The 17,070-nt window shown below is 38.5% G+C and overlaps 1 protein-coding gene across 5 annotated transcripts in view; it reads right to left on the minus strand.

The window, feature by feature from the left end:
* fam13b (family with sequence similarity 13 member B) overlaps nt 1–16,443 on the minus strand; it is an 84,609-nt gene extending 68,166 nt beyond the window's left edge. For 3 of the 5 annotated variants that reach the window (XM_008280653.1, XM_008280654.1, XM_008280652.1), the window contains exon 1: nt 16,257–16,443. The gene's annotated coding sequence lies outside the window, so the exon portion shown is untranslated. The remainder of the gene's footprint in view (nt 1–16,256) is intronic. The other 2 variants (XM_008280656.1, XM_008280655.1) reach the window with 1 other exon arrangement.
* Between the last annotated feature and the right edge of the window lie 627 nt (nt 16,444–17,070).

Below are 17,070 nucleotides of genomic sequence, written 5' to 3' on the forward strand. Positions count from 1 at the left end.
TTCAGAAGTCTTATGCCTTGCTTATAATGATTGCTAAATTAAAGGCATTCTTTAACCTCTATTCTTTCCAAAACCAACTCAGCTGGCACTGCTAGTCTGTAAGCCTCTTTAAAAGCTAGAGAAAATCCCACGATCGCAGCCGAAATTCTTGTATTGGGTCAGAGCCCTGGGCACTGAAACCAAAAAAGGTACCACAAGCCATACAGCTTTGTTCCCTGCAAATGAAGATAATATAAAAACCTTAACTCCTGCATATTGTTGAATACTGAATAATGATTGTTGCTCTCAACAGGTTGAGGGCCTCAGCAGCACAATACCAGTGCCTGGAGTGACAGGGCCACCCCTGCCAGGCGCGACACACTTGAGTATTATCAGACAGAGAGACAGACAGATGAGGAAATTGACACTCGGAGATTAGAGAACTCACTGTTCCTAAACCAAAGCCTTGTCTGTCACGAAAACTGACCCCAAAAGGGCTCAGGAGTGACAGTTTAGTCAGTGAGCGAACCGTCTAGAATTGCTCCGTCTGTGTTTCTTTCCATTTGTCTGTGTCTTAATCCCAGATACCATGCTTAACAACCTTCTGCTCAACAACGAGGGACATTGTTAAAAGGAAAACTGAGAAAGTTGCTAGAAGAGAGAAAAAGAAAACGTGAATGAGAACATGAGGACCAGGAGGGAAGGAGGCCAGCCAAGAACATAAGAACAACAGAGAGAGAAGTGCACAGGAAGAGACTTTAGAACAAGAACAAACCATGTTTATACTCATTTCAATGAGGAGGCACTGTGTTGGCCCATCAAGTACACAAATGCACATCATTCTGAAAGGCAGAGGCATATTCCTATTGTTTACCTCACAATAACTGGGAGAAAAGATAAATGAATTGTTTATGTGAACTTTACAAGGCTGTAAGTCCTCCTCATGGTGCTATAAACTGCTGTGCGGAGGTTTGGCATCTAACCTTCAAACATATGCCTCAGCTAATCAATCTGGCATTTAAAGATTGTATTACATTGTTTCACCAGTGCATTAAAAGAACATGATGCAACTAACACGGCCGCTTGTACGTTTTAAAATGAAGAGTTGTTGTTGATCTGAACACTGAGTAAGACTTTGGCTACCATCCAACTCACGCTAAAAGTGTGAAACTTCTGATTTTCTACATCCAAAAGGTGTTACAGACAACCACAGTGCTTGCACTTCTGCAGACTAGAGTTAAGCTCAATGAATTGTGTTATTGTTTTATTTTTAAGATACTCAACTACGTCTTTGAGCTTTAGGAGATGGAGCGGGCAAAAACAAACTTGACATCTATCACACCTATCTTGAGTGTTTTCAATAATGCCTCTACCACAGTGGTGCTAGCAGTACATTCAAATGAGCCATTTAGATATTTGTGTAATTATTAATATGCATATGCAGCTGTATGTTTTTGTCCCCAGCTCTCTCTTGCAAATTAGATTTTGATCTCAACAAGACTTCTTAGGTTAATAAATTAAAATCAATGTCAAATGTCAGTTTGTTTCTAAAAGTAGCACCTTCCCCTTCAGAAATGCACATGCAGAAGTGAAGCCTGAGCTGTGGTCTGCCTTTAGAAGAGAGGTCACAAGTTCAATACCTTCAAAGCATCAATTATTTATGGAAGAAAAGATGACCAGACGCACTACTACAATCCTCAAAGTCCGTCCTCAATAAAGCAGCTTAAACTGAACGATCCCTGAATTAAATATCAGGAAATAACTATTGCGCACGTAAGCAAAAAAATATGAGAACAAAAGCCCTGTTGGAATTAATCTGGGATCTGCCAAATAGCCTAAGTTCCTTAAAAACAAAGTGCACGACCAAAAAGAAGATAAAATATTCAGAAGACATTATAAATAAATCAGTAAGTTTCCTCCAACTTGCATCATGTTATAAATCCCCCCAAATAAAACAGATCAAAGGAGTTAAACTCTGCATAGTCTACCATCCTTAGCCAAACTATCATGGTCAACTAAAATCAGTAAAGTACAAAGTGACAGAGAGAAAGGTTGGACAGCAGGAATCCTCTTCAGATGTTAAATTCAATCAGATTTCTCTGTCAAAGCCTATAAACCCCAGGGAGAGATAGCTAAAAATATATCAAAGTATATTAAATTTATATATAAGCTGCACAACTTAAAGAAATCAAAAAAGACTTTGGCTCACAAATAGCTGTCTTGGGTGTGTTCTGTGTGTCTCAAGCCATTCTTTGCGCATGCGTTCCATGACCACAAAACAACACAAAACTTCCCTGTAGTCTGTAGTGTGAGCATGACCTTTCACATCCAAACAAGAACACACCCAAAGAACGCATGAGGTCAAATGACACAGTATGCAGAGATACAAATCTCCTCCATCAATCACTGAACATGTGACAAAGACTCTCATCTGCTCTGTAACGAATAGAATGAAAACTTTTAGTACCTTTAACAATAATCTTAAACAGGCATCTTATACATGTATCTGTTGGTTCACTTGGTTTAAACGACAAACAACTACGTAAACCTACTCAGGGAATCAAGAACCTGCCAAATGTACTGTATACCCTGGTCACATAACTGTAAAACTCTTTTTTCAGAAACTTTGATTTAAATAAGTGGTATTGCTATGTTTGAGGATTAGACAATCACAGGTTGACAACCTCATATATTCCTTTTGAATGGAGAGTGTTGCATTATAGCTTGTTTGTAGCCTTAATTTTGCCAGGCTATCAAATGACTTTAATAGTTGAGTCGTTCTTAGAAGTGTTCTGTTAGCCCCGTTAAACCTACAGAAGTTTCTGAATGCTTGTGCAATGTGTCTGCTGACATTTTAACTGCAGAAATGGACCACGGACTGAATCACATCTACCAAGCAGCCAACAATTAAGGCTACCACAGATGATGTGGACCTCAAAAAGACTGTCAGAGAACATCATTTTGACGGCTAACAAGAGCCTGACAGAGGAGAGCGAGTAAGTAGATAGCTGACAAGCTCCTCAAATGTACGATTTCTATCTGCTTTAATGGAAGTATTTCAAGTTTCACTTTCGGGAGAAAAGGGCTTCAGGGATTACACCTTTTTCTCCTTGAATTAATGGGATCTCTTATCTTCAGGGTTGTCTTATATTCAGCCCAATACAGTACATGTCATTGAAATATTAAACATTTCAAGTGCTATGTGCAGAACACATTATTTTACACCAATTGGGGATTTTCATCTTGAGCACTGCCTATTCACACTTACAATGTGTCACCTGATGGAAATGATGGTAATTTTCTGCTAATTTTAGGCCAGCTAGCCATGCAGGATGTTTAACTGCTTTGCAAGAACATGCATAACAGGAGGTCTATCAAAAATTTGTTTAAAGATATGAAGCTAGAGTTTTGTGTTCCCTCAGGTGTTGTTAGCAGCACTCCTTCACTATATGCAGCTGTATCAGTCCAGTGTGTACAAAACATGAATAGATGGGGGATGGGGGCTCAAATAATACAATCTTTGCAAATGAAAGCCTATAGTCCACAACACAAAGAGAGGAAATGTAACGCCTATTAAAACCAACAAACACATATGCACATGCAGACATATCTAATAACCCTAAAGGTTAGGTGTTGACTTAAAACCTGCTTGTGCACATTTTTAGCTGTGTGCCACTGGCACTACGTTCCCTTGACTTACTTGTAGCGGTAAGCCAAAGATGAGGACTAATGGCCACTCTGACTCTAAGGTCAGCAGTCAATAAAAAAATGAGATGTCGATACGCATAACAACAGGAGGGTGAGTTAAAGGTAGTCTTTAAAGGCAGTGGCCAGTAAATACACTCATAATAACTTGACACTCTGTCAACAGCACATATAAACTCCTACCTGAACATCCTTACATGTCTATATCAAACTTTGTATATGAGATTTTATAATTTTTATGCATTTCCATAACTGTGAATTTAACTGGTTTGTTACAAATCATATTTCAATACGCATATACTTGAATAAGACCAAATAATCGACAAAAATACTAACATCTACTGTATTCAATGTAATGAATCAGTTTGCTTGTCAATAGCTTTCTCTCTGCAATGAACTCTGTAACATGACCTGTTTAGTGCTGTGACATTTGCTGACAGTCACATGCCTTATTCAACCAACCCACTTTTAAAAAGCATGCATGATAACGGCAGACAGAAAGAGGCATTATGGTACACAAATATATACCCCATAATTCAGATGTTGTCTGTACAAATTTGATTTCTTTTACTATGATTTAAAAGATTAGATTTCCCTAAATATAGAATTCAAGGGAAAGGTTAAGCAATCAAAAGAATGATAACACAGCACTGTATTCAAAAGCCTGTACTTGCAGTGTCCAGTGCAGGATTACTGTATTAGAGCATAACGCAGTTAGACTAAGGGATTAAACACAGAGATTTGATTGAAATGAAATATATTTTGCCTCAGTTACTACAGCTACATCTATCTTAACTTCTATTATTTTAAGGAACTACCTCAGCAATTATTAGACGTAGTTACGATTAACTGAGTCACTTATTAATAGACAATAAAGTAATTTGAGGTCAGAAGGTAGCATCAGGAATATTTTTTTAAATTCAATTTGAGGTGCAAATTCCTAATTTGGGTGCACAAATTATCCAGGGTTTTACTTTTAGTCAGTATTTGCTTACAATTTTGAAAATGACTGCAAATTTCCTTTACAGCAGGTCAAGTCAGGCTGTGAGGTGATGCTGCACATAGACAGTGGAATAAAAGAGGCGAAGCAGTGTTACGGAAAATAAAAGAGCATCACAAAGAGAATGGCGTAAGATGATTAGACGAGAAAAAGCAGTGGGGAGAAAGACAGCGACAGGAGACAAGAGTAAGTGAGGTAAAGAGACGAGGATCGGGAGAAAAAAAAATAAAGAGAGAGAGGCAGTGAAGTCGGTGTTTGCCCTTGAATCAGTAGCAGCAGCTCACTGCCCTAGCCTAGTTTAGCTGCTCCTCCTAGACTAGCCCTGTCAGTGATAAATTAATAAGCACATGTCTTTGGGGGACATCTGCTTTTTCAGGCCTTGTTATCTCCTACCCTCACTGAGCATGCACAATCTTTATTTATTTTGAGGATGTACGCAGCATCTAACAATGTAATCACTTTATCCGAACATTTATTTTAATATTCTGCATGAATTGATAGCAAGAGGAAGAAATTAGAATGCTTCGATTGACTGTCAAACATTTCTCATCTTGAATTTTCTCCAGCTGGATTTTCTTTAGAGCCTGAGAATCTGACGGATACGCCTGCTCAAGGGGCTGAACAGAGCGAAAGCTTGTTTCTTGTGCTCAAACAAATCCAGCCTACAGCATCAGATCTAATTAGCTAATTGTATTAGCTGACCACCAGCAATTGTTTTTGTATGCAAAAATGCTTGCTGGTCTCTGTTTCAAGCTTCTCATAGGTAAAAATATCTTGCTTTTCTTTGATTTCTGTAATAGCAAAGTGAATATGTTTGGGTTGTTGATCAGACAAGAAAGAGCAATCTGAAACAGGCAATTTACAGTTTCAGAAACTGTAACAGGAATTTCTATGATGTTTTATACAGCAGATCAATTTATCAAGAAAACATTAAATAAAAAATAAAAAATAATAGAAATTGTCATTTTTGCAGTCTGAATCTGCTCCTCTTGAACACTTGAGCACTCTATTTAGCAACATCATGCTTCATATGCATATCGTACAGTACACTCCAGTACAACCAAAGCCTTCTGCAGTTACCAATTTATCACCACGACGGACTTCCACTCAAGGGGTTGAGTGCTCTGGTTAACAACATTTACGAGTGGAAGAAGGAGTTTCCATTAACTGTAGCATTTTACTTTTAGGCGTAGTTATCACAGTTTGTTCTATCATTTCAACTAATCTATCCATTAACCCTGCAAGGTTGTGGGGGGCTGGAGCCGATCCCCACTGTCCCTCACCAGTCAACTGCAGGTAGAATCACCAGTAATCTACTGTACATGTCTTTGGACTGTGGGAGGAAACCCTCCGGAGCACCCAGAGAAAACCCACGCAAGCAAAGGGAGAACACGCAAACTCATCACAGAAAGGCCCTGCACCACTGTGCCGCCCCCTTTTAAGTCATATGCCACCAAATTTCACAGAAGAGCCGATGTCCCATATAAGGGAAACAGTAAAATAACATCCATTCTTTGCTTCCCCGAGGGTCTGTGGCATTGAAAAAAGCTTGAACGCCTACAATGGAAGCACAAGTGCTGCTCTGTGTTGGCAACTGTGGGAGTGGAAGGAAAGCAGCATTTTGTTCAGGACATTTGCATAAAGTTTGCTTGGTTGCTATGCCATCTGGGTGAACAGTCACACCGGTTCTTTCTCTGTCTTTGGAGTTTTTTGTTTTTTTTTGACTAATCAAACAAGTCAACTTACATTTTTCTCAATACTACAGAAAAGCTTTTGATCACAAAAATCCCTGACAGAAAACCCCTAATGAAAGCCCTAGCTCTACACTTTATTTGCATGTGGACTTCACAATTTGCCAAAGAGCTCTATTTTTACCACTGGCTGGTTTTTAAGTAATGAGATTGTATCAAGCACTTCATCAACAGTGTTGTTCTAAGACAAATTGAATTTTAAGCATGCATTCCCGACATTTTGTGCAACTTAAGAGACCCACTCAAATAATTTTGGTATTACAGAAATGTTTGCTTACCAGATTTAGATTGGAAATGTTAAATAATTTTATTGGCCCTTAAGAGGGGGCATTCAACTTTTAAACTGTGCCCTTGGAGCTTACACTGACTCTTTCTTAGTGGCCAAAAAATAACCCGGGGTTTATAGGTCAAATGATAGTTTCTTCAACAGCAAAGCAGTGTGTGCAAAATAAAAACTAAGCATAAATAAATAAGTAAGTAAGTAGGCAAGTAAATAAATAAATAAATAGGGGTCTCATTCAGTGGTTTCGATATGCCCTAGAAACAGAGTTGTGGTTGTTATATTTCACTCTCAGGCTTCCTGGTGTCAATCACATCCTTTATGTCACGTGTTATTCAAACTTTTTACAATTATATGATTATCAATTTTGTGGCAAAACGCATCTACTGCAAAATTATTCTGCACAATTGAAGGAGTAATGAACAACCAGGCAAGACGTCTGTTTTTGCCTAATGCAGGAAATTAAAGACCTGACAATTCTTGGTACCTTATCAAGAGATGCAAACATCATCAATCATGCACTATCAATTGGCAGGCGAGCAGAAGATTGCTAGCAAGTCTACATGGGTGCACACAATATAGGTCAGCTTTTCTTTAAATTGACTTTCGGGTGTTAAAAAATGCTTTTGGCATGTTTGTTATACTTCAAGAATGAATGTAAACACCAATGTTTTTGTTTACAAATATGAATACACATTCCAAATTATTTTTTTTAGCAATAATATAGTTGGTAGTTACTTAAACATTTAACTTGCTAGTTAAAGTATATTGATGTAATTCACAATACAGTGGTAACAGTACCTTTGACATCGTTACACCAAATAAACCATGATCGTAACAATTTGCCGTGTTACTCACATACTGACCTGTAATTCATGCACCGTCATTGCATCATGGATTAAGTGTAAGCTCAACCTTAGCAGAGTCTGCCGGAGTTCCTGGGCCCAGCCTCCTCTGAGACAACGACGTCGAGCTCTATTGATTTAGTATCGATCTGTATCACCTCTTTTTCTCACTCTGCCTCATATTGATGGAAATTTCCAAACCACAGCACTCTAAAATACCAGCAGTATTCTGTTTTTCCCGCATCCCTCTTCATCCGTTGTCTTTATATTCTGTGCATGCCTGACAGGTCTATGAAAGCAGTGACGGCAAGAAGAGGAAGTGAGACTTCTGTGAATCAAAGAGGAAATCCCAAGTCTGCTGCTGAATACCATTGAATAAACAGTCTTAGTTCTATTATATGAGAATTGAATAACACTCAATTAACACAGAACTAAAAGCTTGCACAGGATAGTACAAGTCTCGTCACTCCCATCTGTGTGTGTGTGTGTCTGTGTGTAAACAATAGATCAAAACACCAGCTGTGAGAGTAAGCTGACAAATGAGCAGACAGAAGAGCGTGCAAACAGTGACCAAGCAAATTGCAATTGCAGAAGTGACAAATTATTCAAGGATTTTGTTACTTTCATTTACTTATAATTTCCCCTTGACATTTTCTGTGAAGTCAGTGTAAAAATGTATGTGACGGCCTTGCCAACGAGTTTAGGCGGTTTTGTGATCTCTCAAAACAGCAGCAGACAAATGAGCTCAGATTCATGAAGACTTGGCGCTCAGTTCGATGCGTCTTATGCACCTTAAACTGTAAAACACAGACCAGAACTCTTCTTTAAAACTCTGTTTAAGACACCACAGCTAGATCACTTTAACTGTCCTTCACTATGTTAACAAGGGCAGCAAAATACGTGAGTAAAGTCTATAAATGCCCATCTATCTCAAGTACTACGATCTATAAAAATACAGGAAAATCTCATACAAAATATGCCATTTATTTATTTACTTACTCAAATGCTTCTTCTTGTGGTGAGAAAACCAATGTGCCTAATTTACCTGGAGCAGTCGTTTCATGTTTTATTTTTTGTCCATGCAAATTTGACACCAATACGATACTGAATACTGAAACCCACAGCAGAACGTGATGGTGGCTTTCGAGTCTGTGAGCACAACAAGAGGGTCACTGGAAATGCAGCTTAATTACATTGACTGCTGCCGCAACAGCGACCTTGCCAACCTGTAGGTAGCAGGCAGCAGACCATAATCCGAATCAAGATCATCTACAAAATCACATTGCCAGGTTGTCCACCCCAAGCCATATCACTGAATCGTACTAAAAACTGCAGTGGACAGTACCCATCAGGCACATCCTCGTAAGCTGGAGAACATTAACGTTAATAAGTGGAAAGATGAAAAGAAAGCAAAGTACCCTACTATCCTTAAAATGAGTTTCTACAAAAAAAAAGCTAGTGATGACCAATTGAGCATAGCTCCCACAAAAGCATTCATCTAGGTAAGCAGTGACTTGACCCAAATGACTCCAGAGCAGTGTTGGCTGGTTTTGATGCCTGGGTTTTTTGCCAGAAAGCAGGCTTCATTACTTTACCCCCCAATTCAAGCCAAGCAGCGCTACTGCCAAGTTCAAGCCAGGTAAGCTCATCACTGAGGTGAAGGTCAAATTAATGTATCAGCTTATGCATTTGCAAAGTATCAGTCCACCTAACATCAGGTGAACCTGAATCACTAGGTATTAAACCAGACAGGCCAGGGTGACCTAGATTTGGCTTCTAAAAATGTATAAAATAGAAACGAAAAAGAAGAGATGACTCCAATTCTTGTTTTCTTTGATCTAGAACATCCATCCATCCATCATCTATATACCTTAATCCTCACAAGGGCCGCAGGGGGCTGGAGTCTATCCCAGCTGACTTGGGGTAAAGGCAGGGGACACCCTGGACAGGTCACCAGTCTATCACAGGGCTACACTTAGAGACAGACAACCAAGCACACTCACATTCACACCTACGGACAATTTAGAATCACCAATTAACCTCAACATGTTTTTGGACTGGGTGGGAGGAAGCCGCAGACCCCAGAGAGAACCCACACTGCACGGGGAGAACATGCAAACTCCACGCAGAAAGATCCCGGGTGTCCTCACCGGGACATGAACCGGCCTTCTTGCTGCGAGGCGACGGTGCTAACCACCGAGCCACTTGCAGTCCGATCTAGAACATATGAATGATAAATGTTCACTGTGCCAAACTTGTTGTGGAAGTACTTCCAGGCCAATACTTTGTTAATTGATAGGAAATGAGTGTCAATTTTGATCATTAATCATGTTGTATACATACAAAGAAGTATAAATAGGGACAGTTTCCATTATTTCAAAACGTTCTCTTCCATGCATTTGTGTAAGTAAACCGTTGGATTTTTTTTGGCTAATGCTCAATTTACAGATAGTTCAAGAAAATTTTACACACTGAAAATGAACAATTTAACTATCAAAGAGAATCATTGGTTAGCCAGCCAAAAACAAATCAGTTCAGGAAAGAAAAAGAAATTCATTAGAACTTGCAAGGCTGCAGGGAAGAAAATGTAAGTATTATTTCAGACGAACAACTACAGAGAAACAGAGAGGTAGTATTAAGCACCCAGCCTGTAGCAAAAACTGAAAATAAATATATAGAGACCAAAGTGCAAAGAGATATTTAGTACTTGGGGATTTCCAATCACATGTAAACAGAAAACCACAAAGTTGATGTCACACAAAGGTCCAACAAGCAGTGTAGAAAATGGTGGCAAGGGTTACAGATAAAGGCTACGGCAGTTCATCATCCTTTTCCCATGTTCCATAAACTGTAAGTCTACAGATCTGAAAGTGAACTCAATACAGAAGTGTCTTGAATCTGCATTGTATTTAATGACTACCAGAAGGGAGAAACTCATTGCAAAATTTTGTCCGTTTATATCGCAATCTACAAGAAAAGACACTAATTCTTATTGACTATCCAACAAACATTTTCCGAAGGAGTTTATGGTCTCAATTGGTAGTTTTAAGTATTCTTCAACACAGCATGATGTTCATTTTGTAAATCATGGTTACATTTAGAGCAAAACTTACAAGAAAGCAGGTACGCAGGTTTGCGCCCACAGCGACTTGTCAGTCAGGACAGAATTGTAGCAGTGCATAGTCATGGCACATTTGAATAGCCGTGGGTGTAGTCAGTGGTTACATATTGTAACTCTAGCCTGTGCACAGACTGTTTTCAGTTCACAAAAATTTCTATTTAACAAGTTAGTTGTAATATTAAAAAAAACAAAAACGGCTTGTTCGGCATTTGGCTGTACCCTCAGAAGTCGGCTGATTAGTGTCTTCTGGCAATGACATGTATTTCAAAGGCTGTTTTTTCCAAACAAAATTATGATTCCAATTAATACCAAAGTTTACGTGAATTACAGATGTACCTGGCAAACCAAGGTAGTGAACTAGCATCAGCTAATATTTTAATGGTTACAATGCCAACAATATGCATAGTCAGGGCTTTTACGGCATAGATGAATTTTAGGTGCCCTACAAGGCAGTTTAAGGAGCCCACTGAAGAGGTTTTAGCAAGTGCCAAAGTCAAATAAGGTAACACAGACTCACTGCCTTTACTGTAATGTATGTCATCACCAAAAGGCCCATTCTGACTGAAGAAAACCCCCTGACAGTGTCCTCAGGTTCCCAGTCAGATCTACCCCTCGCTCTTCTTCAGCCTCCTCTCATCAGAATGAAGTCATGGTGGCTACGTCCACTTCCTCTATACAGTTTATGTTCCAGTCATGTGACTTTAATCACTGTGCAATCTCCCCAGTGTTCTGACACATTCAGCAGATCCTGTACAAGTTGAGCAGTGCCTTCCAATCTAATGAGAACTGTTCTCACTCCCAGATTACTTCAGCCCAACCAGCTGCTCAGCACAGGATTTCTCAATCTGCCTACGTGTGCACTCAAGCTGTGGCCCTATGCTTCTCAAATTAGATCTCCAACAGGACTAATAACCTGTTTCACTGAATACCTGACCAGTAACGGGTGACTCACTACATCAAAAAATGCCATGATGTCAACCCCATCAACAAGGATCTCATTCATCTACTGATACTCAACACAGATAAGAAATGGAAATACAAACAACAAGTAATTGCAACAACCTTCATGATTTGTCTATTTTGGTATTTTCTCGTCTGACCAAGAGCATCCCACTTGGCAAAGGCACTCAGGTCTTCATATCGGTCTTGTTCTCCTGCATCCAAACACACCTACCATGAGAACCGACAATTTATATTACAGCTAATACATCACAGACCTTGATATGTGCCGTTGTTACAAGATAATCAACATCATTCGCTTCATCTTTGTCTGGACATGTTTAAGTTCATTGGTGTATATTAAAATGTATACAGTAGAAATTCAGCTGAGCTGTTTAAACAGCCAGATGCCAATGTCTGTTTTAAATCCAGTGGATTAAATACCTTGATGTTGAATCTTATGCATCCAGCATGAAACAAAAAACTTAACCTAAATGTCATGCAGTAAAACTAAATATTCCTGTCTTACTAAGCTATTATTATTTTCATTATCAGTGAGTCTGCATTGTGTTTTTTTTTCCACAGCCCAAACTGACATCTTTTACTTGCTTTTTTGATGCGATCAACAATTAAAATAGGCAAAACGTTTAGTTGAGTACCACTCATGTTTAAAGGTGGAAACTGCAAATGACTACAATTTCGGCTTGGGGAAAAAAAACCCCTGAAGATTCTTATTATTATGTTGATGAAATTTCAAATTTCAGTACTATACTTATTGACAAAGTTCTGAATAGATTATGTTCTTACATGTACATTTTTGGCATTAAATAAACCAAGAAAGAATTTACATCTATTTTTTGGTGCGTCCGAGATTCCTGGATCTAAAACTGAACTGATCTTGTCGGCTCTCACTGATACTCATAGGTAGAGATAACAACACATGATTAAAAGATTTTTTTTTTTCCTCGCTTTTATTATTTCAGCTGCCTTATGGACAATCTCCGTTTACGCTGTCTTTGGGCCAAGTCAGTGCCACACTGCGTGAAACTACTTTCAGCAAGTTTTAACTTGGTATAAAACGACAAATAGTGTTGGATTACCATCACAGCCCCTTACTGGACATTGGAATATCTTCACCCAGTATTGCAATTCCATCTTTAATATTTCCTAGTTTGAAATGTCAGCTTGTTCTTACTCTACAAGCAATAGTTAAACACTAAATTATAAAACCAAGTTATCTTTTAACCAATTAAACTGAGGTTATGAAACTTATTTTCCATACAGGTATTAACGTGAGCAGACTGGGATTAAATCTGGATAATTTCTGACAGTGTGCGTCCAGCTTTAGAGAGATTTGGAGCACATTTGGTTTAACTTGGCGTCCATCCACTGAGTCTAAAACAACCACTCAATGACCTGGCAACAGCAGTCCCACACTGCAGGCAGCTGTGTGATTATGACACTGCTGTGACTGCTGTGTGTGCGCGTGTTTTCCTTCCATATAAAACTATGGGTCATCTTACATACAAATCTTATCTCACACTGCAGGAGGTTGGAGAGTTTTGACACTGCTGGTATGTGCATACGTGAGTTTCGTCACAAAGGTCTACAGGTTCAGCGTAGGTAAATTTAATTGGACTGATTGTTGATCATTGAAATGCCTCGAGCGTCTAAATGACCTTGCATTTTATAGACACTGTCAATCAGTTATCTCAACATTTACAATCAACATTTATAATAGTAAGCAACTTTGAAACTGGTTTAGGGACCCCCAAAAGGCACTCTAGTGTTTAGGCTTTGTTTTTATTAAGTCTTAATAACAAGGCATTATTTTTCAAAATTGCTGGAAGATTAATAAGTAACCAAATTAACTTAACTGTAGCACTATAATTAGCTAAAACTAATCCATCCTGACATAAAAGCTTTGCAATACATTGGACGTGCAGGTTCAATTTTTGTTGAAATGATTGTAGAAAGGTGTTGATTCAACTTCACTGTCATTTTGACTGCTGTACTTTCTGGTACCCTTGTCTACCTCATTAACAACAATGAGGTAAGACAAATTACTAGAATCAGCTCTCAGTATAATGCAACACGACTCAGCAGCAGCACAAACTAAAGCCTCCAGAATGACCATAAAACAGAAACAAAACTTTGCTTAAACAGTTCACTGAACATTAAAAACTTGTATGAAGGTAAAACTTGCAGAAGACTGTTGATTTAGGTTCACTCATTTTCTGCAAAATATTCACATACTAGCACTTGTGTTGGGAGATATCATTATCAATCGAAAATGTGTAACAGCAGCTGACTCAACAACTGTTTTTAACATTTTTCAAACATCAGCAGCACTACAAAGCTGACCTTTAGTCCCGGCTGTCTATACACATACTTGGTGTAGCTTACACAGTAACCTAGCTGTCCTGGTAACAGGTTATACTACTGACACATTTTGAACAGGGCAAATTACATTTCATGTGTTGGTGCTGTTAAGGTTTGTGACATGCTGAAGTCAGAAACCTAAAAAGAGCAAGCAAACAAACAAAAAGATTCTCTAAATGTTGCTTTTACCTCTGAATCTTGTGAGTATGTGCCAGTAACTACTGTTTTATTTTTGACATACACATGGGGGAATTTTCTACCTATATGTAGGAATGAACAATTAATTGATTTCAAATTCGAATCTCAAATTCAAACAATGCAATTAGCAAAACGCAGGCGCTGCAATTCAAGATGGTTTGTCTATTAAACAATTTGATTAACGTTGAAATATAATTGTGTTCAATTCAAGCAAATTAGGGTTGTTTTTGCTTACTTGGTTAATGTATATTTTGTTGTGCAGACATGTACGCTGTGCCAAGTATTAATGATCCAGAGTTTAAACTTTTGTGCCAATGCTTTTATGTAATCATGCCTCCTCCTTTAGTGATGGTCACACTTTAGATGGTGGCTCATGTGGTAATGCTCCAACACATACTTTAAATCTATTACACGGTAAATACCAAAGTTATGCTTGATTTAAAAAATATATATATACTGCAAGTCAAATCATAATCACACTGTCTTGCAGGAAAATATTTTGGAGATCTTTACCCCAAATCCTTATCATCAAATAAATGCAATGTCAAGTCAGAATACAGTAACATCAGAGTGTGCTTTAGTACTAAACTACTGCCTGGACAGCTCTGTGTGGCTACATCACATAAAAAAGTAACTTCCTTTATATCTGTTTAACACAATTTTTTAAGTTGTGTTTTTACCTAAAAATAGATTTATAACACTGGTTCACTGTGTAACTTAGAGTTAATAAATGCAATAGAAACAGAGTTAATAAATGCAACGGCTTGCATATTAGTTTGCTATATTATTAATTAACAATCAATGTAATAGGTACTTTTTACTTCACCCAAAACACGTTTATTTAAAAGCACATCTTGAAATCTACAGTTAAAAATCTCTCACAAGTAAAATGCTAAAAGATTTTCAGGCAATGGCAGGTATTTATTCATGACTGTGTGCAGACTAATTTGCTGTCAGTTTACTGATCAAAGCAAAATGCAACTTCCCAAGGATGTATTCTGCATTTTAACTGAATATTAACAATAAAATACAGCAGTGGGTGCACTTATGTCCTACAGTGTGGCTCTGTAACGCATAGATGTTCTTCTGCTTATGCAGATTGTACACCATATGGAGAGACCAATCCGTCCTAATTCAGGGCAATGACCGGATACGATTATGCAATCTGCAAAGAAGAGCCCAGTTGTGAACAACCGCTCACATCAATGAAGCGAGATGGTGGAATCAGTCACTGCATAAATAATCTATTCATCTGGATCAGCGCAGGCAAAAAAAAATACTGTTCAATGTCACACGCTGTACCACAAAAACAGCAGAACATTCCAGCACAGACAGTTTAATACAGCCGAGCAGGAAGCATCCGAGGCACTGATGAAGCTTTCCAGAAACAAGCAGAACAGAAAACGAAACTACCGTCTACAGTTCAATAGAACAAGAACTCCAGGCACCCGAAAAGAACAGAATGCATGCTGGCTCTGTGCACAATAACCGTCAGAACCAGGTGATTCTCAGTTACCCATGACATCTCGCATTCTTCATGTAGAAGCAAAAAAAAAAAAGACCCACAACCGCTAACTAGAAACAATTATACCATCAAATGTATACAAAACTGAAAATGTGCACTAAGTAGTTTTGCCTGTGGCACACACACACATACAAAAAAGAAAAAAAAAAACAAAACCCTGAACGGCTGAATTATTTATGACAGTTTTCTTTTTCTGTCTCCGAGTTAGCTGGCTGTGCCTGCGGAGGAGCCACAGATGTGATGGAACTGCCACCGCTGCTAGCCGTTAGCCGTTAGCTCCCAGTGAACACAAATCAAGTCAGAAACGGTTTTAAACCCCTGCGCACTTGAATTTGAACCCCTAAGTAAAGATACAAACACGGCAGATAAATTCATAAAGTACATACAAGCCGAAATTAAATAAACACACAACATTAAAGGGTCAGACAGTTAGCTTAGCAGGCTAACAGTAGTTAGCGTCTAAGATGCTGAGAGAACCAGAAGAAGCGCTGTTAGCAGAGCAAGCTAATCAGTCGCTCCGGGGTACCTTACCAGGTCAAAACAAACAGGAACGCGGAGCAAGATGCATTAATTTCTTGTTCGGTTTCTGTGGCCGACGTCTGGAGAGACGACAACTTCGACGGGATCAAAGCAGACGATGTAGAAATATCGTCGGGAACATTGCAAAGACACTCGAAATTAATGTGGTTCCTGTTTTTTTTAGCTCGGACTGGCTCGGATGCCCGTTTGCAGGTCGTTGCTTAGAGAGACTCATACACACACATACACACCCTCAAGGGACGAACCTGCCAAATACTGACCCCGCCTCTCTCACTGTGAGCACAGCGGGAGACAGCTGCCAAATACTGACCCCGCCTCGCAGACAGCAAACTTAAGACACCGACACAAGTAACTGTTGACTTCTTTGATGCGCCTTTGATTCATTTCTTTCTCTGTTGGTGACAGTTTAACTAATCCAGCGTCTATGTCACAAAATATATTGGTAATTTATTTATGTAGGTATCTTGAAGTACTTTTATATTTTATATTAATAGCCACTAATTAACTGATAATTAATTAAAAAATGAGAGAGAGACTTAATATACTTTCCCCCTATATCATTAGACACTTAATTTAGATGTACAATTTACATACAAAGTGATGGGGGAAGTCTATTTTGTTTCAAATATATATATATACATGTATAGATTGCATTTACATCATGTACAGTGAGCAAATCTTAAGGCTAATTAATTTAAAACTGATGAGGGTGGGACAAAAGTTACAACTTTACTACAACTTTATTATTACTGATAGTTAAATTAATGACATAATGATGTCAAATCACTGATCTCCAGAGATGATT

The sequence above is a fragment of the Stegastes partitus genome, unplaced genomic scaffold (genome assembly GCF_000690725.1).
Source record: "Stegastes partitus isolate 25-593 unplaced genomic scaffold, Stegastes_partitus-1.0.2 Scaffold205, whole genome shotgun sequence".
NCBI classification, from domain to species: Eukaryota; Metazoa; Chordata; class Actinopteri; family Pomacentridae; genus Stegastes; species Stegastes partitus.